The sequence below is a fragment of the Delphinus delphis genome, chromosome 20 (assembly GCF_949987515.2).
Source record: "Delphinus delphis chromosome 20, mDelDel1.2, whole genome shotgun sequence".
Lineage (NCBI taxonomy): Eukaryota > Metazoa > Chordata > Mammalia > Artiodactyla > Delphinidae > Delphinus > Delphinus delphis.
The window spans coordinates 42812071-42835387 of NC_082702.1; the positions used below are offsets into that span (position 1 = coordinate 42812071).

The 23317-nt window shown below is 36.7% G+C and overlaps 1 protein-coding gene across 9 annotated transcripts in view; it reads left to right on the plus strand.

Moving 5' to 3' along the window:
• The window catches only part of ZFHX3 (zinc finger homeobox 3), a 1367978-nt gene that overhangs the window by 264556 nt on the left and 1080105 nt on the right, over nt 1-23317 (plus strand). The window lies entirely within an intron of this gene.

Below are 23317 nucleotides of genomic sequence, written 5' to 3' on the forward strand. Positions count from 1 at the left end.
GGAAGTTCAAGGAATCCTACTTCTCAGGATTCCTACTTTTAAAAATAGGTATGCAATACTTTGACACCACTGGGCTGTATAGTTCAGCATTTGGGAACATCTCATCTGGGTTGCTCAGTATTTATAGCTAGTACAAGCTCATGTTTCTGGCAGTTGTATATTTTTTTGTTCGGTTTTTCTTGTTAGGGTTCTCTCCGAGCATAGCAGTTGATACATTACTGGTAGGTCTTCCTTTCCCCAACCACAAATAGTAGCCAGGAGCCAACCATCAAGCATTTCCTCTGTGAATATAGAGGTTGAGTGTGATGGGCTTCTTTAATTGTATCCTATATACATTAAAAACATATGCATACATATCTAAAAATATTTGTATTTAAATATTTTAATTTATTTTGATTCCTTACTGTTTAATAAGTTAACAATTAAGGTTATTAATTTGCCTCTGGGCATAGCTTTAGTTACATCTTAAAAGTGTTACTATAATAGTGTTATCATTATTTCCTAAATAATCTGCGAGTGCTTTCAATTAAGAGGCCCTAAAAAGTGTTCAAGTTGTTGAAGGTTTTGTTTTCTTTAGTTCATGCTTAAAGTTTTATTACACTGTGGGCACATAATAGAGTATGCTGTCTGTATAATTTTTACTGTTTGATGTTCAGTCAATATTTCTTTTTAGGTAATATATGGGAAAATAATATTAATAGTCTATGGATATTAAAATGTTTGCTTTGCTTTTGCTTTGCTTTGTGTGGGGGTAATCATATGTATTATTTCTATTTTGTTAATTTAATCTGTCAGATTTTTACTCTGGTGTTTCTTGCATTTTTGTTGCTTTTCCTTTACTTAAAGAATTTTATTTTTCTAATCTAGGGCAGTGTTATTCCATGCATAAAAATTAATGATTGTTACAGTTTCATTATATATATTGTACCTTTTATCAATAGAGTAATACCCTCTTTATTCATTTAATGCCTTGCCTTGATTTTTGCTTTCACTGGTACTAATATATGAACTATCACTTTATTTTGGTTTATGTTAGTCTGTTACATCTTTGTCCATCCTTTTTTAAATTTTCTATGTCACTTTTAAGTGCTTAGGCAATTTTTAAAATCCAGTTTAAGAATTTTTGTCCGATAGGAGTAGTTAACTCATTTATATTTACTATAATTATTATGTTAATCTATATCACTCTTACTGCTTTTAGAGCTTCCTTTTTAATCATGTATTTTTGCTGTTTCCTCTCTTTTGAACCATAAACTGTGTATTCTTTGCTTCTATTTTTGTCAGAGTTTTGGAACTTGTATATCCTGATTTTAATTCTGTAAGTGGTGACCATACTCTTTCAAAAGCAATTATTACTAAATAAGTTTTCTTCTAATTTTCAAAGCTGATCAAAATAATAGCTTAAACAAAACACTAATTGGCAGCATTCTCTGGTTGCTGTTGCTAATGTGTTAGGGTGCAGGAGAAAAGAAACTTTCCCCAGCTTGACTTTTACCAATTACTACAGGAGCTAGTGGGGAAAACAACACCCACTGTTGCAGCTGAGACTACTAGCTGGAAACAACTTGAGTTTCTGTGCTAACTTGTATATAGGACTTGTTAAACCATTTAGTGTATGAGAATATATCTTTTTTAAGACCATAATGTGTCTGCTCTAGAATAGCCGTCCCAGGTTTCTTTGTTTGCTGTAATTGAATAAAAATGTAGTGGAGCTAGAAAAGATTCAGGGAAGAAAAATAAAGACAATTAGAAGCAGTTGAGATGCTTCCATATAAAGACAAATGTAAAAATAATAAATTTATATATCCATTGACAGGACAGAACTCTGAACCAAAGGAAGTTTTCTCAATGTAAATTTGCAGCTGTTTTTTAGCATAATGAATTTCTTTTCCAAATGTTGATAATTTATCAAAAAAAATCAGGACGTGTATATCTTTTAACCTCTATAAAAATGACATATGGAATTATTATTCCTTTGACTAAAGATATGAAGATGAGTTGAGATTTTTTTTTTTTTTTTTTTTTTGCGGTACGCGGGCCTCTCACTGTTGTGGCCTCTCCCGTTGCGGAGCACAGGCTCCTGACGCGCAGGCTCAGCGGCCATGGCTCGCGGGCCCAGCCGCTCCGCGGCATGTGGGATCTTCCCGGATCAGGGCACGAACCCGTGTCCCCTGAATCGGCAGGCGGACTCTCAACCACTGCGCCACCAGGGAAGCCCCGAGATTTTTTTTTATTATGGTTTTGCTTTGAATCAGGCCCTGGTTAAATACTCAACTTGAATATAGTCTTTTGAGTTAGAATTGATCAAAATGTTTGAAATCTTTACCAAATCTTTCACCCTTCTTTGAGCTGAATTCACTTCATACAGTTTTGAGATTATTTATATTTTTCTAAGCTGGTCAAAGCCCACATTTCTGCCTTAGGGGTGGTATGGAATAACACAAAATAAAGACATAGAACAAAAGAGGAAAAAATTTAAAGGAACCCACTGAAAAAGCAAGAGATATGGAGAACTGATTAGCTAGCAGTAAGACAGTTGGTCAGTTTAGCATGATTTATTGTGGGAATCCTAGGTGATAGTCATTTTTCTGGGAATTTTCAATAAGCTAGATAAGCAAGATGACGGACCTGCTGGTTTGGGTAAGCAAAAATGTCTAATATCAGAATGTACGCACATTTCAGGCCCATAATTTACCAAGATATTTTGCATATAGATGATGACCCAGTGAAAGGTCTAGGTCCTACAATTTACTGGCATCTTCAACCCTCAAAGGAATATTTTGAGTTTGCTAAAAAGGACATTTAGAAAGCATTATGCTTATGGCAAGCATTTAGTCAGAAGTACAATATCGGTAGCCATGGGGCAGTGTTACTAAGTAGATAGTTTGTATTGTCAAGCAATATATTTAAAAAGTGCGTGTTTCCCATCACCAGTAGTTGAGGATCATCTGATGAGAGTGACTCTTCAAATTACTTCTTAAATCAGGAATCACCTAGCCAAGGAATTGCGAATATTGTTAAATTCACTTGAAAGCAATTACGGAGGAACATTTGTGCATTAGTGACCGTGAAGAAAAACATTTTTAAAATCTGTTCAGAATAGTTTTTCATATTTTAGAGAAAAACATGGAACTACTACGACCTCTTTGGAATGTAGCCCAGTAGAAGGAAAGCAGACATATGGAAGAGAGTTTCAGGATATTTATTCTCCACTCACAAACGACACTTTTTTTTTTTTCAAGTTAAAAAGGTCCGACTATGTCTGTGTCTTTTTTGGCATCCTCAACATTCCCCTAGTAGCTGATGAGTTACATAACTTCCTTTTGTTCCAGTTCTGTACTAAGAAGGCTGTAGCATGGAGATGGGATGGTCATTCTCAGATATGAATATCAGTTCATGAGGGAAACAACCACATGCCAGACAGCTTTGAAGGTCATGTTGTTTGCATTATGTCCATTCTGTCTTTTTTCTTGTCCAGTAGGCGACCTATTTATAAGGGCAGATAGGTTATGTGGTGACTTGCTGCGGTGTTCTCAATGAATGTCCTGTGTTTTGTTCACTCTTAAGTTAATCAAGAAAGCTCTTCCAACAGAGATCAACAATGCAGACATTATGTGAGCCCATGAGATTTAAAAAAAAATTGAATTGTAATTTTTTCTGGGGGCAATAATAGCAAGGGATATCTGTTTCTGGAAAAAGTTGAGAGACAAAGGAGGGTTTTCAAGCAAACAAATGAACATGGATTTGAAGTAAAAGAAAAGAGGGAAAACCAAAATGACTGCGAGTGTTTTGCTTGTCTCAGAGCGTGCACACTTATTTCTGTTCCATTGTTTGTGACACAGCATGTGATGTCACCCAATACTAGTCCCTGGCAGGGAACCTAAGTGTACCCAACATTAACCATAGTGAGATGGACTTGGCCAAAAGTTTAAAGAGAAACACATGATTCCAAGATTGTTCCAGTATCTAATTAGATACTGAGTAGTGGGAGAATGTTGAAGAATAAGAGCAGGAAAAAAATCTGGCATGTCTTTTGTTGAAATTCAATCCTCTCGTTTTCCCCCCTGTGTTCTCTGCAGCAGTCTGAAAACTTTTCAATCACTTTTCTTTAAAGGATGCAGTGAATTTTATCACAATTTTGTCAATCAGAACCACATGTGCTTGCTCCACTGATGACAGAGAATAACAAAATCATATTTGTTAAGACCCAAACTCAGGTAATAAATAACTGGGATGCAATGTGAAATCTAATGTTCTTTAAAAGAAACACTGAATGTTTCCAAAAAATTTAATTTGGAGAGTAAAATGAACTTTTTGAAGAGAAAACCATATGAAAGTTATGCTTGTGGCTCAATAACCTTCTTTCCACTATCAGACCAATTCTATTTTTCTATCCTGAGGTCATAATAAGAACTCTCCTACAAATTGTCCAGCATTCATGTGATGTAGATTAAGGTCCCCAAGAGTGGGTTATGGTCATGACCATGTGTTAGAGACGGGGTGGGCAAACTGTGGTCCACAGGCAAATCTGGCCCAGTGCCTGTTTTTGTAAATAAAGATTTATTGGATCACAGCCACACCCATTCACTGACATGTCCTCTATGGCTGCTTTCACGGTACAGTGGTGGAGTTGAATGGTTGTATAAGAGACTGAGGGGCCCACAAAGCCTAAAATATTTATTGTCTGACCTTTTAGAGAAATAGCTTATTAGCTCCACTTTTAGACAAGCAAGAATATTCAGACAAAATACAATAAACATAACTGACTCCTGGGGAACAAGGATTAAGAAGGATTGTGGTAATTTAAGAAATATTTCCTTCTGATTCTTAGGCTATGGATTTGTTTGGTTTTCAGTGGTATAAGGAAGAGTAATCCTGTGTATGTGACAAAGGTCATCAGCAGCCACTTAAAGACCTCCGTTCTCTATTATTGAAATTATTTACTCTTGGGTTTGGCCTTGGCAAGTAGCTAGAATTTCTCTGTCTGCACCCTTTCCCAGAAGGGCCTGGCTACAGCCTAAATGCATAGTAGCTGCTTTAGGAATGTGGAAACTTCGTGATATCATCACTGTGGAATGGTTTGTCCTAGCACTTGTATCCCAATTAGTTAAGGACCAATCATAGCCTGTCGAAGGTGATGAATGTTAGGGTGTCGTTTTGTCTGTTTTTATTTTTAGCTTTGGAACCCGTTTGATTTTAGGAATGCTATCGATTTTAATATGATTGTGCAAAGAGAACAAAAGAAATGTAATCGTATCTTGAACAAGATCTTTGATCACTTAATTGATGAATTAAAAACTCTCAAAAGGCCGTGCACCGGGCAGAATGCTTCAGATTTACCGGTAATTTTAGAAGCACTTTGTTATTAGTTCCTTATTTCCAGCCTTCCTGCAAAAGGTATTTCAAAATGTATATTAAAGTCAAAGCCAAGCTGCCTCTCTTCTCCATCGGTCACAGAGCTCTGGGGAACTTTTCTAGGAAGCCGATGTCAGGATATTTGGAAAGGTTAATTCATCTCTAGGTGATAGGAACCAGGTTCTGTCCATTTGAAGGGAAAGAATGGAATGGGGGAGGGGGACAAAAATGAGACACTAGGAAGAAAATAAAGGCTACATAACTAGAGAACATAACCATGAAATGTGTAAGGCCTGTGGGCCTTTGCTTAAAAGAAATCAGGCTGAAGGCAGTTAAGAATTTAAATGGTAATATAAAAGGTCTCTACACTGATTAGATGTTTTCAAGTGATTAATGCTCTCTGCCGTCCACTGCATCATTGTTGGTAAGTAGGGAGATGGTAATAATTTTAACAGGTTGGTTTGATTTTGTGTGTTGCTTATCTAACAAAGCAGAGATGACACGTTGATTTCACAGCAGCCTCTTCCAGCTCTAGCTTGTTTATATACCTGAGTTGTAGAACATCTTTTGAACTTAGCCCTGCACTCAGAAAACAAGCTGAATCTGTTGTGTCCAGAAAAACCCCTAGATACTTGGGACTCCTGGTGCCTTTGTGCTTTGTAGCATGAAGGTTGAAGGGGAAACAAACTGATAGGCTATCATGCATATTGGAGGCAGGGCACTAGAAATACAAATCTTCATTGTGCATATTCTGATGGCCAACATGTTGAAATATTTTTCACTTGGGGACGGAAGTTTAAATTGGGGCATCGTCAACTGATTTTAGGAAGGCAATACAAAAAGCTCTGAATTGGGAGCCAGAGGCTTGCTGCATTCTGTACTGATGCTTTATGAGTCCATAATCAAAATCTCTCTTTAATTTGTGATATACTGAGTATATATATATGGTCACATTTACCAATGGCAGAGACACAGAGCTTATTAGAACATTTCCTTGTGGAGGTTTGTGAAGTAGCCTATTTTGATATTGAAAAGGAGAGAAGAATTAGGTGAACATGGCATGCCCAGACCTCTCTGGAAGGGTTAGGCCTCACCTGGAAATTTGAGTTTAATTTTGGGACCACATTTTAAGAGGTATATTACACATTAGAATATGTTCAGGATGGTGAGAGGACTTGAAACTGGGTCTTCTTTCATTCATTCATTGACGTTTTTGTGCTTATCATCTAGCCAGCACTGAACAAGCCACTGGAAGTACAACGGTAAAAGACAAATATGGAACCTACCCTCATGAAGCTTATAGTCTAAAGGGGAAAATAAAATAAACAAACACACGCGCACACACATACTAGCTTGCTAACTAATTAACAACTCATTAAGGAGCTGTGATAAATAGGGAGAGTTGAATTAGTCCTAATTTAGAAAGATTGTCAGAGTATCTCTGAGGAAATAATACTTAAACTGAGGACAGAAGGATGGGGAGGAATGGGGTAAAGGACATTCTGGAAGAGAGGAACGGTCCTGAGATGGGAAGAAATGTGACATGTGCTAGGAACTGAAAGCAGGCTGCTGTCAATCCAATGCAGTGAATGAGGGGAGCAAGAAGAGTGAGGTAGCATCAGAGAGAGGAAGGCTTGGGTCAGATCACCCATGGTCTTCAGGGCCATGGGTAGGCGGTTGGAAGTTTTACTGAGTGTCAGAGGAAACCACAGATGTTTCAAGCAAGGGAATAATATGATTTACTTGACATTTTAGAAAGACTATTCTTGGTTGAAAGAGGGGTGAGGATGGAAGGAGGAAGGGGGCAATTAGGAGACTGCATTAGCTCTATCTAGAAATGATCATGGCAGCTGAATTGAAGAAATGTGTATTGAAAAGGAAATTGAAAAGGAAAATTAGCAGCTCTTGTGTTGGACTGGAGGTTAGAGTGTGGGATGGTAAGGAATCAAACATGACTCTCAGGTGACTGCCATTTGATAAGATAGGGAAGAGCAGGGAAGAATAGGTCTGAGGGGAAGAGTAGGAGAAATCAAGATGCATGACTGGAGAAACTGGAGATGTTTCATCTGAGGAAGTAAAAACTCTGGGAAAGGAGAAACATTTCACAATCATTTTTAAATCAGTATTTTTTCACCATTTGGGGAGTCAGTAAGTATGGAGTCACAGTAAAATCTGATGACAGCTAAGAACCCTTTCTACAAAAAATGGATAATACATTGAATACAATTTTAACAGCTCCATGGATCACCCAAAGCTGACCCATCAATTGTTCATGGGCCTCAGCTTAAAATATGTGAAGGACTGCCTGTGGAAAAGGAATTGGCCTAGTATTATCGTTTTTCATTAGACAGTCTGGATTCAAGTCTCCTAAATTAGCTGAGTTTCAGATTTCCAGTTGGTTAGATGGGATTTATAATGCCTGTTTTACCAATTTATATAGCTGTTCTAAGATTTAAATGAGATGATGCTTTCTTAATTAATATGACTTTCTAATACTTTAAACAAATGAGCCCACAGTGAGGTAGATATGGCTTGGATGAAGTAGTTTTCTTTGTCCGGAGTGAATTACTTCATGAGATAGTGGTTCATGAAATGGTTCAAGCAGGATCTGAATGACTTCTTGCCCATAATCATATAGGGAGTGTTGGACTAGATGATCTCTGAAACCCTACCCCATTGATGGTCTTCACCAAAGCCTAACTACATGCAAATTTGTAAGGTTAGATGGGAAAGTAATGCGTGCTAGATAGTGCTAAGTAAAGCACTTAATAAATTATTAAGTTATGGTGGCAGACAATGCTGGATGGTTGGCCTAGTCCATATCCTCAGACCTCTTTCCTATAGTCACCTTCAGCCAGGGATGGCCAAATGACATTCTACCTAATGAACAAGCGAAGTTCCTAGGAGAGCTAATCTCCTAGAAACCTCCTATGGTAGACCTAACTGGTAAGCAAGTTTGAAACTTTTTTCCATTTATTTTTACCTTCTTTTGTCCGGAAATTTGGAAGTGATGTCAAGGAATGAGTCAGTCATCTTGTGACCATGAAAAAACAGCCATGAGGCAAAGGTTAAGGGAATCGTAGAAATGTTTTCATTTCTCTTGGCTATATACCTAAGAGTGGAATTGCTGAGTCATTTCGTAACTGTTATAACCTTATGAGGAACTGCAAAACTGTTTTCCACAGTGGCTGTACCATTTTACATCTATACTAGCAATGTATGAGGGTCCCAATTTTTCCACGTGTTCTCCAACACATACTGTCTTTTTGATTATATCTGTTCTAGTGGATGTGAAATGGTCTCTAATTATGGTTTTGATTTGCATTCCCCTTATAACTAATGATAGTGAATATTATGTGCTTATTGGTCATTTGTATATCTTCATTAGAGAAATGTCTATTCAGATCTTTTGCACATTTTTAAATTAGGTTATTTGTCTTTTCATTTTTGAGTTGTAAGAGTTCTTTGTATATACTAGATACAAGTCTTTGTCAGATATTTAATTTGAAAATATTTTCTTCCATTATGTAAGTTGTCTTAACTTCTTGATGGTATCTTTTGCAGCTCAAAAGTTATAAATTTATTTTGATGTTATTTAGTTTGCCTATTTGTTTCTTTGGTCACTTGTGCTTTTGGTGTTGTATCTAAGAAAATTTAGCCTAATCCAGCATCATAAAGATTGACTCCTATGTTTTCTTCTAAGAGTTTTATAGTTGTAGCTCTTACATATAGGTCTATGATCCATTTTGAATTAATTTTTTTATGTGTGGTGTGAGGTAGAAAGCCAACTTCATTCTTTTTTATGTGGCTATCCAATTGTCCCAGCACTGTTTTTTGTAAAGAACCTTATCCCTATAAAATTGTCTTGGCACTCTTGTCAGAAATCAGTGGCCATAAATGTCAGGGTTTATTTTTGGACTCTCAACTCTGTTCCATTGATCTACACTGTCTTTATTACTATAGCGTTGTAGTAAGTTTTGAAATCAGGAAGCGGGAGTCCCTAACTATTTTCTTTTTCAAGACTGTTTTTGTCTATTCTGGATCCCTTCCTTTTCCATAGAAATTTTAGGATCATTTGTCAATTTCTACAAAAAGCTAACTGGGATTTTGATAGGGACTGTGTGTAATCTGTAGATCACTATGGTAGGTATTGCCATATTTATCTTTCTGATCCATGAACATGGAATATCTTTCCATTTATTTATATTTTCTTTAATTTCTTTCAGCAGTGTTTTATAGTTTTCCATCTACAGCTTTTCATTTCTTCTGTTAAATTTATTCCTAAGTATTTTGTTCCTTTTGATGCTATTATAAATAGAATTATTTTCTTAATTTCATTTTGCAATATTTATTTCAAGTGTATGGAAATACAATTAATTTTCTAATATTGATCTTGTATCCTGAAATCTTGCTGAACCTTTTATTAGTGCTAATTTATTTTTTTTATTTGTTGCCTTTGGATTTTATATGTAAAAGATCTTGTCATCTTCCTTTTCAATCTTCATACCTTTTATTTCTTTTTTTTCTTGCCAAGTATCCCTGGCTAGACCCTCTATTATAATGTTGAATAGAAATGGTGAGAGCAGATGTCCTTGTCTTGTTCCTGATCTTGGGGGGGAAAGCGTTTAGTCTTTCACCATTGAGTACAATGTTAACTGTGGTTTTATAGTAGATGTCCTTTATCACGTTGAATAAACTCCCTCTAATTCTAGTTTATTGAGTGTTTTTATCATGAAAGGGTGTTGGATTTGGTCCAGTGTTTTTTTCTGCTTATGGTGTGTATTTTTTTGATCCCTTATTCTGATAATATGGTGTATTACATTAATTGAATTTTGGATTTGAAATCATTCTTTTGTTTTTGGGGTAAATTCCACTTGGTCATGGTGTGTATTCCCTTTTTATATATTACTGGATTTGGTTTGCTAGTATTTTGTTGAGAATTTTTATATCTATATTGGTAATGAATATTGGTCTGTAGTTTCTTGGTTTTTTTTCCCCTCTTTTTAGATCTTTGTCTGGTTTTGGCATCTGGGTAATACTGACCTCGTAGAATTAGTTGGTATGTATTCCCTCCTCTTCTATTTTTTGGGAAGAGTTTGTGAAAGATTGGTATTAATTCTTTCTTGAATATTTGATGCAGTTCACTAGTGAAATCTGGGCCTGGACTTTTCTTTGGGAGAAGTTTTAAAATTACTAATTGCCCTCTTTACTTTTAAAGTTTTTGCAGATTTTCTACTACTTCTTGGGTATATTTTCATAATTTATATCTCTCTAGGAATCTGTTTGATCTGAGTCATCTAATTTGTTAACATATAGCTGTTCATAATATTACCTTAAATTATTAAAAAAAATATTTTTGTAAGGTTGGTAGCAGTCTTATGTCATTCCTGATGTTGGTAATTTGTGTCTTCTCTCTCTCTCTTTTTTTTCCCTTGGCCAGTCTTGCTAAGTGTTTGTTAATTTTGTTGATCTTTTCATATAAAAAGACTTTAGTTTGGTGATTTTCTTAAGTTTTTATTTTCTATTTTATTTCTTTTTGGTCTATTGTTCATTATTTTCTTCTTTTTTCTAGGTTTGAGTTTAGTTCATTCTACTTTTTCTAGTTTTTTAAAGTGGAAATTTAGGTTACTGATTAGAGATCTTTCTTCTTTTATAATATAGGTTTTTACAGCTATAAATTTCCTCCTGAGTATTGTTTTAGATGTATCCCATAAAATTTGGTATGTTGTGTTTCTGTTTTCATTTGTCTCAAAGTAGTTTCTAACTCACCTTGTGATTTCTTCTTTGACCCATTGGTTACTTAGGCATATGCTGTTTAATTTTCACATACTTGTGAATTTCTTAAATTTCTTTGTGTTATTGATTTCTAATTTAATTCTATAGTGATCAGATAAGATGCTTTGTATAATTGTAGTCCTTTAAAATTTATTGTGGTTTGTTTTATGGCCTAGCATATGGTCTGTTTTAAAGAATGTTCCATGTGTATTTGAGAAGAATGTGTATTCTGCTGCTGTTGGGTGGAATGTTCTATAGATGATTGTTACATGTATTTGATTTATAGTATTGTTTAAATTTCTATTTCTTTATTGATCTTCTATCAGTAATTAAAAGTGGGGTATTGAAGACTCCCACAATTGTTGTTCAATTGTCTGTTTTTCCCTCAATTCTGTAAAATTAAAGTTTTTGCTTCATGTATGTTGTGGCTCTGTTGTTAAGTGCACATCTTTTTGTAATCATTACATATTCCTGATAGAGTGATCTTTTCAATCATTATGAAATATCCCTCTTTATCACCAATAACATAGTTTTTGTTTTAAAGTCAATGTTGTCTGATATTAATATAGCCATTCCAGGTTTTTTTTTTATTGTTGCTTGTATGATATATCTTTTTCTATCATTTTACTTTCAACAAGTTGGATCCTTGAATGTACCATGTATCTCCTGCAGACAGTGTATAGTTATTGTTTTTTTAAAATCCAGTCTGATAGCCTTTGCCTCTTGATCAGGTTGTTTAATCCATTCATATTTAGTGATATTATTTTTGATATGGTTGAAATTACATCTGCCACTTTGCCTTTTGTTTTCTATGTTCATCATGCACTTTTGGTTTCTCTTTTCCTCCTTAATTGTGTTCTTTTGTATTAGATACTTTCTAGTGTAACAGTTTAATTCCATTAGAGACTTTTAATTTCTATTTGGCTAATTTTGTTAGTGGTTGCTCTAAGGTTTATAAGTCTAAATTTTAAGTTATCAGAATCTACTTCAGATTTATACTGACTTTGTTTCAGTGAAGCCTAAAAAACTTAATTAGTGCATTGCCACTTCTTTTTGTGCTATTATTATTAAACATATCAGGTATAATACATTATTATAATTATTACTTTATTTAATCTTATACTTTTAAAGAAGCTGAGAGAAGAAAGTAGAACAAGTATATATCAATATGTATGGAGTGTGTTATATTAATGTTCTTATTTACTCTTTCTGGTTCTCTTCATTTCTTACTGTGGGTTTGAATTCCATCTGATGTCATTTCCTTACTCAGATAGAACTTTACTCCTGCTTGCCTCCTTGGTGCTCTTGTCAAATATATTATATTTTTATGTTATAGGCTCAACAATATAATTACATATATTTGTTTTATGAAATTGATGTTAAAATCAGTTAAGAGCAGAAAGATACAATTATACTGTCATTTGTAATCACCTACATAATTACCTGTATTGACACTTGTTTTTTGTGTGGATTTGAATTACTGTCTGGTGTCACTTTCAGCCTGCAGAACTTCCTTTAGTATTTCTTGTAAGGTATGTCTACTATGGCAAATGATCTCGATTTTTGTTCACCTGGGCATATCTTTTTCACTTTCATTTCTGAAATAGTATAGTTTTGCTGGATATAAGATTCTTGATTGACAGTGTTTTACTGTCAGCACTTTGAATATGTCATCCTATTGCCTTCTGGCCTCCACTGTTTGTAATGAGAAGTCTGCTCTTAATCATATTGGGGTTCCCTTGTACATGTTGGATTGTTTTTCTCTTATCACTTTCAAGGCTTTTTTCTTTTTCTTTGGATTTTATCTTTGTGATTATTCATGTGCCTGGGTGTGGATCTTCTAAGTTTATCCTACTTGAACTTGGCTGAGCTTCTTTGTATGTAGATTAATGTGTTTCATCAAATTTTGGAAGTTTTCAGCTACTCTTTTAGTATTTTTTCTTCTGTTGTTTTCCTTCTCGCCTCTCCTGGTAGTCCCATTACATGTATGTCAGCACCCATAACAGTGTCCCACACTTCTCTTCATTTCATTTTTATTTATTATTTTTCCCTCTGCTCTTCAAATTGCCTAATATCTATTAGTCTCTGTTGAGCCCCTCTAGTGAATATTTCATTTTGGTTACTGTGCTTTCAACTCCAGAATTTCTATTTGGTTCTTTGTAATAGTATCTCTTTATTGATACCCTCCATTTTATGAGTCATTGTCATCTTAGCTTCTCCTAATTCTTAGTAACATATTCACAGTTTCCTAACTTTTAGTTTTTGAAGGTACTCATAATGGCTGCTTTGAGGTCTTTGTCTGCATAGTCTATATCACCTGGGTCTATTTAAAGCAACTTTTATTGCTTGATATTTTCCCTGTGTGTGGGTCACACCTTTCTGTTTCTTTGCGTGTCTTGTAATTTTCAGGAAGCGTTTAAATAATTTAGCAACTTTGGATGCTGATTCCCTCTCCCAGGGTTATTTTGTTGTTGTTTGCTCATTTTGTTTTGTATTTGTTTACTGGCTTGGTTGAAATAATTCTTGAAAGTCTCTTTCTCTTGAAGTGTGTATCCTGTAATGACCTTGCTAAGATTCCCCTCCTCCCCCTTTTTTCTTTCAGCCTGGCTACTTAGGGTTGCCTCTGGGTTAGAGTAGATTATTGTTCATTCACTGTTTGATCAGAAGCCCTTTGTCCTTGTGAGGCTGCCACCATAGTTGATGGGTTTGTGTGGACTTTGAGGAATGCTTTCAAGTGTGCTTGCATTTGGCTCTGATTATTTCTGAGTTGGAGCAGCATAGTGGATGCATTCAACTCTCCCCAGAGTTGATAGCAATCCTAACAGACCTCTTCTTGGATGTTTCTTTTCTTTTTTTTTTAACATCTTTATTGGAGTATAGTTGCTTTACAATGGTGTGTTAGTTTCTGCTGCATAACAAAGTGAATCAGCTATATATATACATATATCCCCATATCTCCTCCCTCTTGCATCTCCTTCCCACCCTCCCTGTCCCACCCCTCTAGGTGGTCACAAAGCACCGAGCTGATCTCTCTGTGCTCTGTAGCTGCTTCCCACTAGCTATCTATTTTACATTTGGTATTGTATATATGTCCATGCCACTCTCTCACTTCGTCCCAGCTTACCCTTCCCCCTCCCCATGTCCTCAAGTCCATTCCCTATGTCAGTGTCTTTACTCCTGTCCTGCCACTAGGTTCTTCAGAACCTTTTTTTGGGGGGGGGGGATTCCATATACATGTGTTAGCATAAAGTATTTGTTTTTCTCTTTCTGACTAACTTCACACTGTATGACAGACTCTAGGACCAGCCACCTCACTACAAATAACTCAATTTCATTTCTTTTTATGGCTGAGTAATATTCCATTGTATATATGTGCCACATCTTTATCCATTCATCTGTTGATAGACACTTAGATAGCTTCTGTGTCCTGGCTATTGTAAAGAGACCTGCAATGAACATTGTGGTACATGACTCATTTTGAATTATGGTTTTCTTAGGGTATATGCCCAATAGTGGGATTGCTGGGTCTTACGGTAGTTCTATTTTTCATTTTTTAAGGAACCTCCATACTGTTCTCCATAGTGGCTGTATCAATTTATATTCCCACCAACAGTGCAATCCTTTTCTCCACACCCTCTCCAGCATTCATTGTTTGTAGATATTTTGATGATGGCCATTCTGACTGGTGTGAGGTGATACCTCATTGTAGTTTTGATTTGCATTTCTCTAGTGATTAGTGATGTTGAGCATCCTTTCATATGTTTGTTGGCAATCTGTATATCTTCTTTGGAGAAATGTCTATTTAGATCTTCTGCCCATTTTTGGATTGGGTTATTTGTTTTTTGATACTGAGCTGCATGAGCTGTTTGTATGTTTTGGAGATTAATCCTTTGTCAGTTGCTTCGTTTGCAAATATTTTCTCCCATTCTGAGCATTGTATATTCGTCTTGTTTATGGTTTCCTTTGCTGTTCAAAAGCTTTAAAGTTTCATTAGGTCCCATTTGTTTATTTTTGTTTCCATTACTCTAGGAGGTGGGTCAAAAAGGATCTTGCTGTGATTTATGTCATACAGTGTTATGCCTGTTTTCCTCTAAGAGTTTGATAGTGTTTGGCCTTACATTTAGGTCTTTAATCCATTTTGAGTTTATTTTTGTGTATGATGTTAGGGAGTGTTCTAATTTCATTCTTTTACATGTAGCTGTCCAGTTTTCCTAGCAGCACTTATTGATGAAGCTGTCTTTTCTCCATTACATATTCTTGCCTCCTTTATCAAGGTGACCATATGTGTGTGGGTTTACCTCTAGGCTTTCTATCCTGTTCTGTTTTTGTGCCAGTACCATACTGCCTTGATTACTGTAGCTTTATAGTGTAGTCTCAAGTCAGGGAGCCTGATTCCTCCAGCTCCATTTTTCTTCCTCAAGATTGCTTTGGCTATTCAGGGTCTTTTGTATTTCCATACAAATTGTGAAGTTTTTTGTTCTAGTTCTGTGAAAAATGCCATTGGTAGTTCGATAGGGATTGAATTGAATATGTAGATTGCTTTGGGTAGTATAGTCATTTTCACAATGTTGATTCTTCCAATCCAAGAACACGGTATGTCTCTCCATCTGTCTGTGTCATCTTTAATTCCTCTCATTAGTGTCTTATAGTTTTCTGCATACAGGTCTTTTGTGTCTTTAGATAGGGTTATTCCTAGATATTTTATTCTTTTTGTAGCCATGGTAAATGGGAACATTTGCTTAATTTCTCTTTCATATTTTTCATCATTAGTGTGTAGGAATGCAGGAGATTTCTGTGCATTAATTTTGTATCCTGCTACTTTACCAAATTCATTGATTAGCTCTAGTAGTTTGCTGGTAGCATCTTTGGGATTCTCTATGTATAGTATCATGTCATCTGCGAACAGTGACAGTTTTACTTCTTTTCCGATTTGGATTCCTTTTATTTCTTTTTCTTCTCTGATTGCTGTGGCTAAAACTTCCAAAACTATGTTGAATAATAGTGGTGAGAGTGGACAGCCTTGTCTTGTTCCTGATCTTAGTGGAAATGGTTTCAGTTTTTCACCATTGAGGATGATGTTGGCTGTGGGTTTGTCATATATGGCCTTTGTTATGTTGAGGTAAGTTCCCTCTATGCCTACTTTCTGGAGGGTTTTTAATCATAAATTAGTGTTGAATTTTGTCAAAAGCTTTTCTGCATCTATTGAGATAATCATATGTTTTTTTCCTTCAATTTGAAAATATGGTTTATCACATTGATTGATTTGCATATATTGAAGAATCCTTGCATTCCTGGGATAAACCCCACTTGGTCATGGTGTATGATCCTTTTAATGTGCTGTTGGATTCTGTTTGCTAGTATTTTGTTGAGGATTTTTGCATCTATGTTCATTAGTGATATTGGCCAGCAGTTTTCTTTCTTTGTGACATCTTTGTCTGGTTTTTGTATCAGGGTGATGGTGGCCTCATAGAATGAGTTCGGGAGTGTTCCTCGCTCTGCTATATTTTGGAAGAGTTTGAGAAGGATAGGTATTAGCTCTTCTCTAAATATTTGCTAGAATTCGCCTGTGAAGCCCTCTGGTCCTGGGCTTTTGTTTGTTGGAAGATTTTTAATCACAGTCTCAATTTCAGTGCTTGTGATTGGTCTGTTTATATTTTCTATTTCTTCCTGGTTCAGTCTCGGGAGGTTGTGCTTTTCTAAGAATTTGTCCATTTCTTCCATGTTGTCCATTTTATTGGCATATAGTAATCTCTCATGATCCTTTGTATTTCTGCTCTGTCAGTTGTTACTTCTCCTTTTTTATTTCTAATTCTATTTATTTGAGTCTTCTCCCTTTTGTTCTTGATGAGTCTGGCTAATCAATCAATTTTGTTTATCTTCTCAAAGAACCAGCTTTTAGGTTTATTGATATTTGCTATTTTTTCCTTCATTTGTTTTTCATTTATTTCTGATCTGATCTTTATAATTTCTTTCCTTCTGCTAACTTTGGAGTTTTTTTGTTCTTCTTTCTCTAATTTCTTTAGATGTAAGGTTAGGTTGTTTATTTGAGGTGTTTCTTGTTTCTTGAGGTAGGATTGTATTGCTATAAACTTCCCTCTTAGATCTGCTTTGCTGCATTGCATAGGTTTTGGGTTGTTGTGTTTTCATTGTCATTTTTTTCTAGGTATTTTTTTATTTCCTCTTTGATTTATTTAGTGATCTCTTGGTTATTTAGTAGTGTATTGTTTAGCCTCCATGTGTTTGTATTTTGTACAGATTTTTTTCCTGTAATTGATATGTAGTTTCATAGCATTGTGGGTGGAAAAGATACTTGGTAAGATCTCAGTTTCCTTAAATTTACCAAGGCTTGGTTTGTGACCCAAGATATGATCCCTCCTGGAGAATGCTCCGTGAGCACTTGGGAAGAAAATATATTCTGTTTTTTTTGGATGGAAGGTTCTATAAATATCAGTTAAATCCATCTTGTTTAATGTATCATATAAAGCGTGTGTGTCCTTATTTATTTTCATTTTGGATGATCTGTCCATTGGTGAAAATGGGGTGTTAAAGTCCCCTACTATGATTGTGTTACTGTCGATTTCCCCTTTATGGCTGTTAGCATTTGCGTTATGTATTGAGGTGTTCCTGTGTTGGGTACATAAATATTTACAATTGATATATCTTCTTCTTGGATTGATCCCTTGATCATTATGTAGTGTCCTTCTTTCTCTCTTGTAATAGTCTTTATTTTAAAGTCTATTTTGCCTGATATGAGAATTGCTACTCCAGCTTTCTTTTGATTTCCATTTGCATGGAATATCTTTTTCCATCCCCTCACTTTCAGTCTGTATGTGTCCCTAGGTCTGAAGTGGGTCTCTTGTAGATAGCATATACACAGGTCTTGTTTTTGTATCCATTCAGCCAGTCTATGTCTTTTGGTTGGAACATTTAATCAATTTACATTTTAGGTAGTTATCGATATGTGTGTTCCTATTACCATTTTGTTAATTGTTTTGGGTTTCTTATTGTAGGTCTTTTCCTTCTCTTGTGTTTCCTGCCTAGAGAAGTTCCTTCAGGATTTGTTGTAAAGCTGGTTTTGTGGTGCTTAGTCCTCTTAGCTTTTGCTTGTCTTTAAAGGTTTTAATTTCTCTGTCGAATCTGAATAAGAGCTTTGCTGGGTAGAGTATTCTTGGTTGTAGGTTCTTCCCTTTCATCACTTTAAATATGTCTTGCCACTCCCTTCTGGCTTGCAGAGCTTCTGCTGAAAGATCAGCTGTTAACCTTATGGGGATTCCCTTGTATGTTATTTGTTGCTTTTCCCTTGCTGCTTTTAATATTTTTTCTTTGTATTTAATTTTTGATAGTTTGATTAATATGTGTCTTGGCATGTTTCTCCTTGGATTTATCCTGTATGGGACTCTTTGTGCTTCCTGGACTTGATTGACTATTTCCTTTCCCGTATTAGGGAAGTTTTCAACTATAATGTCTTCAAATATTTTCTCAGTCCGTTTTTTTCCTCTTCTTCTTCTGGGACCCCTATAGTTCGAATGTTGGTTTATTTAGTGTTGTCCCAGAGGTCTCTGAGACTGTCCTCAATTCTTTTCATTCTTTTATCTTTATTCTGCTCTCTGGTAGTTATTTCCACTATTTTATATTCCAGGTCACTCATCCATTCTTCTACCTCAGTTTTTCTGCTATTGATTCCTTCTAGAGAATTTTTAATTTCATTTATTCTTTTGTTCATCATTGTTTGCTGTAGTTCTTCTCCTTGTTAAACGTTTCTTGTATTTTCTCCATTCTATTTCCAAGGTTTTGGATCATCTTTACTATCATTACTCTGAATTTTTTTTCAGGTAGACTGCCTATTTCCTCATCATTTGTTTGGTCTCGTGTGTTTTTACCTTGCTCCTTCATCTGCTGTGTATTTATCTGTCTTCTCATTTTGCTTAACTTATTGTGTTTCGGGTCTCCTTTTCTCAGGCTGCAGGTTCATAGTTCCCATTGTTTTTGCTGTCTGCCTCCAGTGGTGAGGTAGCTTCAGTGCCTTGTGTAGGCTTTCTGGTGGAGGGGACTGGTGCCTGTGTTCTGGTGGATGAGGCTGGATCTTGTCTTTCTGGTGAGCAGGACTGTGTCCGGTGGTGTGTTTTGGGGTGTTTGTGAACTTAGTATGAGTTTAGATAGCCTCTCTGCTAATGGGTGGGGTTGTTTTCCCATCTTGCTAGTTGTTTGGCATAGGGTGTCCAGCAGTGTAGCTTGCTGGTCATTGAGTGGAGCTGGGTCTTAGTGTTGAGTTGGAGATCTCTGAGAGAGCTTTCACTTTTTGATATTACGTTGGGCCAGGAGGTCTTTGGTGGACCAATGTCCTGAACTTGGCTCTCCCACCTCAGAGGCTCAGGCCTGACACCAGCCGGAGCACCAAGACCCTGTCAGCCACACAGCTCCAAACACAAGGGAGAAAAAAAAGAAATAAATTAAAAAAAATAATATAAAGTTATTAAATTTAAAAATTTATTAAAATAAAAAAGCAATAAAAAAAGAAAGAAAGAAAGAAGCGAGCAACCAAACCAAAAACCAAATCCACCAATAACAAGTGCTAAAAACTATAGTAAAAAAAAAAACCCGAAAACGGACAGACAGAAGCCTAGGACAAATGGTAAAAGCAAAGCTATACATACAAAATCACATGGAGAAGCATACATTTACACGCTCACAAAAGGAGAAAAAGGAAAAAAAATATATATATATATATATATTTAAAAAAAGAGCAACCAAATCAATAAAGAAATCTACCAGTGGTAATAGGTCTAAATACTAAACTTAGATAAACATAAAACCAGAAACAAATTAGATGCAGAAAGCAAACCCCAAGTCTACAGTTGCTCCCAAAGTCCACCACCTCAATTTTGGGATGATTTGTTGTCTATTCAGGTATTCCATAGATGCAGGGTACATCAGATTGATTGTGGAGATTTAATCTGCTGCTCCTGAGGCTGCCTGGAGAGATTTCCATTTTTCTTCTTTGTTTGCATAGCTCCTGGGGTTCAGCTTTGGATTTGGCCCAGCCTCTGCTTGTAGGTTGCCTGAGGGCGTCTGTTCCCCACCCAGACAGGATGGGGTAAAGTAGCAGCTGATTAGGGGGCTCTGGCTCACTCAAGCTATGGGGAGGGAGGGGTACGGAATGCGGGGCAAGCCTGCTGCAGCAGAGGCTGGCGTGAGGTTGCAACAGCCTGAGGCACGACGTGTGTTCTCCCAGGGAAGTTGTCCCTGGATCACTGGACCTTTGCAGTTGCAGGCTGCACAGGCTCCCGGTGGGGGAGGTGTGGATAGTGACCTGTGCTTGCACACAGGCTTCTTGGTGGCTGCAGTAGCAGCCTTAGCATCTCATGCCCGTTTCTGGTGTCCGTGCGGATAGCCATGTTTCGCACCCATCTCTGGAGCTCGTTTAGATGGTGCTCTGAATCCCCTCTCTTCGCGCACCCCGAAACAATGGTCTCTTGCCTCTTAGGCAGGTCCAGACTTTTTCCCAGACTCCCTCCCGGCTAGCCGTGGTGTACTAGCCCCCTTCAGGCTGTGTTCATGCAGCCAATCCCAGTCCTCTCCCCCCACTCGCCTCACCGAGTGAGCAGACAAGCCTCTCAGGCTGGTGAGTGCTGGTCGGCCCTGATCCTCTGTGCGGGAACCTCTCTGCTCTGCCCTCTGCACCCCTGTTGCTGCGCTCTCCTCGCCCACTACCCCCCGCCCACTCCCTGTCTCTGCCAGTGAAGGGGCTTCCCAGTGTGTGGAAGCTTTTCCTCCTTCACAGCTCCCTCCCAGAGGTGCAGGTCCCATCCCTATTCTTTTGTCTGTTTTTTCTTTTTTCTTTTGCCCTACCCAGGTACGTGGGGAAGTACCTTCTGGGAAGTCTGAGGTCTTCTGCCAGCGTTCAGTAGGTTTTCTGTAGGAGCTGTTCCACATGTAGATGTGTTTTTGATGTATTTGTGGGGAGGAAGGTGATCTCCACGTCTTACTCGTCCACCATCTTGAAGCTATCTTCTTGGATGTTTTTTTCCTTAGTTCTGTGTATTAAACTTTTAGCTGCTCTGACTGTTTGCTTGAATCATGGAGTTACTGGCTTCTTATGCTTCTTCATCAAGATCTCAATTATTTTCAACAAGGTCCTTAGCCTGGCCAAGTACCCAGTGTCTGAGGTCTTCTGCCAGAAGGGGTAACTTTATCTTGGTAGATTTTCTATATCTCAGCCAGAATCTTTTGTTTGCATTTCTTCCACCTTGGGCAAAATTCTTGCCTTGAGGTGAATCCTATACAATCCATTTCACATAAAACCCAGCAAATTCCTTCAATTTCAGTGCCTTGATTCTGCTACCCTGTTTACTTGATTCCACTCCTTCATCTTTTATGCCTGCTTTGGTTCCTGCTCATTGCCTTGAATTCCCAGACGTCTGTCTTGCTATGTCCTACAGTCTTTCTGGGGCCTGGCATTGTAATTAATTCTTTATTTGTGTCTGTTTCAAATCCTATGTCATTTCAAATTTTCTGAGGATTTTTAAGGTCTCACTGTGAAAGTGAACTCTCAAAATTTTCTTGGCACCTCAGTCCAATTTCTATCCTTTTTCTGCCCCACTTTGCTTATTGTTGGTCACTATCCCTCTTTCCTCATTCCATATCACTAGAGTAGCATGAGTGCAATGTATGGCAGAATTTTGGTGACGGTTTGAAGGTCAAAGAGGGTTATTACATTGCACAGTGAGAAGTATGTGAAATTATATAATAACACTCACTCTTTTAAAATATTCCTTGGTTACCTGAGGACTTCTCACTGGCTGTTTTTCTTCTTAAACCCTGGCCATATGGCTGGCTTGATGCCACTCTCCATCCTTCTTGATTCTGTTGTCCATATTTTCTTCTTCTCTCCAATCTAGGGTTCCCACCTATCTCTTCTCCTGCCCACTTCACCACCCCCCAGTTTTTGAGTGTTGATCTTTTTAAAAAAAACTTGTGGTAAACATACATAAGATTTATCATTTTTAACCATTTGAAGAGTATAACTCAATGGCAGTAAGTATAGTCTCAGTGTTATACAATAATTACATAATCCATTTCTAGAACCTTTCATGATCCGAAACAGAAACTCTGTACTCATTAAAAAAAAAAAAATTTCCATTCTCCTCCCAGTCCTGGTAGCCTATATTATACTTTCTGTTTTTATAAATTTACCTATCTCATATAAGTGGAATCATACAATATTGTTCCTTTGTTTCTGGCTTATTCCATAGCATAATGGCTTATTCCATAGCATAATGTCTTCAAGGTTCATCTATATTATAGCATGTATCAGAATTTCCTTTCTTTTTAGGACTGAATAAAATTTCCATTGTATGTATATACCACATTTTGTTTATCTGTTCATCTCTTGATGGACACTTGGGTTGTTTTCACCTTTTGGCTATTGTGAACAATGCTTCTGTGAACATTGGCATGTATGTACTTGTTTGACTCCTTGTTTTCAGTTCATTTGGATATATACCTAGAAGTGGAATTGCTGGGTCGTATGGTAATTCTATGTTTAGCTTTTTGAGGAACTTCCAAACTGTTTTCCACAGCAACTGCACCATTTTATAATCTCATCAGCAATACACAGTATTGTAATTCATTTACTTGTTTTTCCCATTCATTTGATAATAGCCATCCTAATAGGTGTGAAATGTTCTGTCCACTTTTAATACTGCTTCCTTTACCGCTGCCAGTGGGTGAAGGAAGATTCCTTTTATTATGTAGAGCAGATAAACAGGAAGAAGCTGAGAGAACAGGAAGAAGCTATCATAAATTTGTCTACTTTTTAATTGTGAAATATTTCTAATATACAGCATTGTTTAAGGGATCATAAACTCCTCTATTTAAGAATCAGATTATCAGATCTTATCGTTTCACCATATTGTATCTTTTATAGTTTTCTTTGCCCTGAGTTGCATGTTTTCCCTCATCAGTGGTTACCTGTCTATAAACTAAATAAGATGATTAGAATATTTATTCTCCACCAGGTCCAGAGCAAGTGCTTATTGTCTTCAAATTTCTTTTTTTTTAAGTTCTCTTAAATTTCTGTTCTATCAGCTTTGTGTCCAAAGGTATTTTGCATGTTCAGAATGAAATTTTCTTTACACTTAGGCAGTCCCATTTGTGAATGAGTCTTTTCGCATTTCCTAAGTTGCTC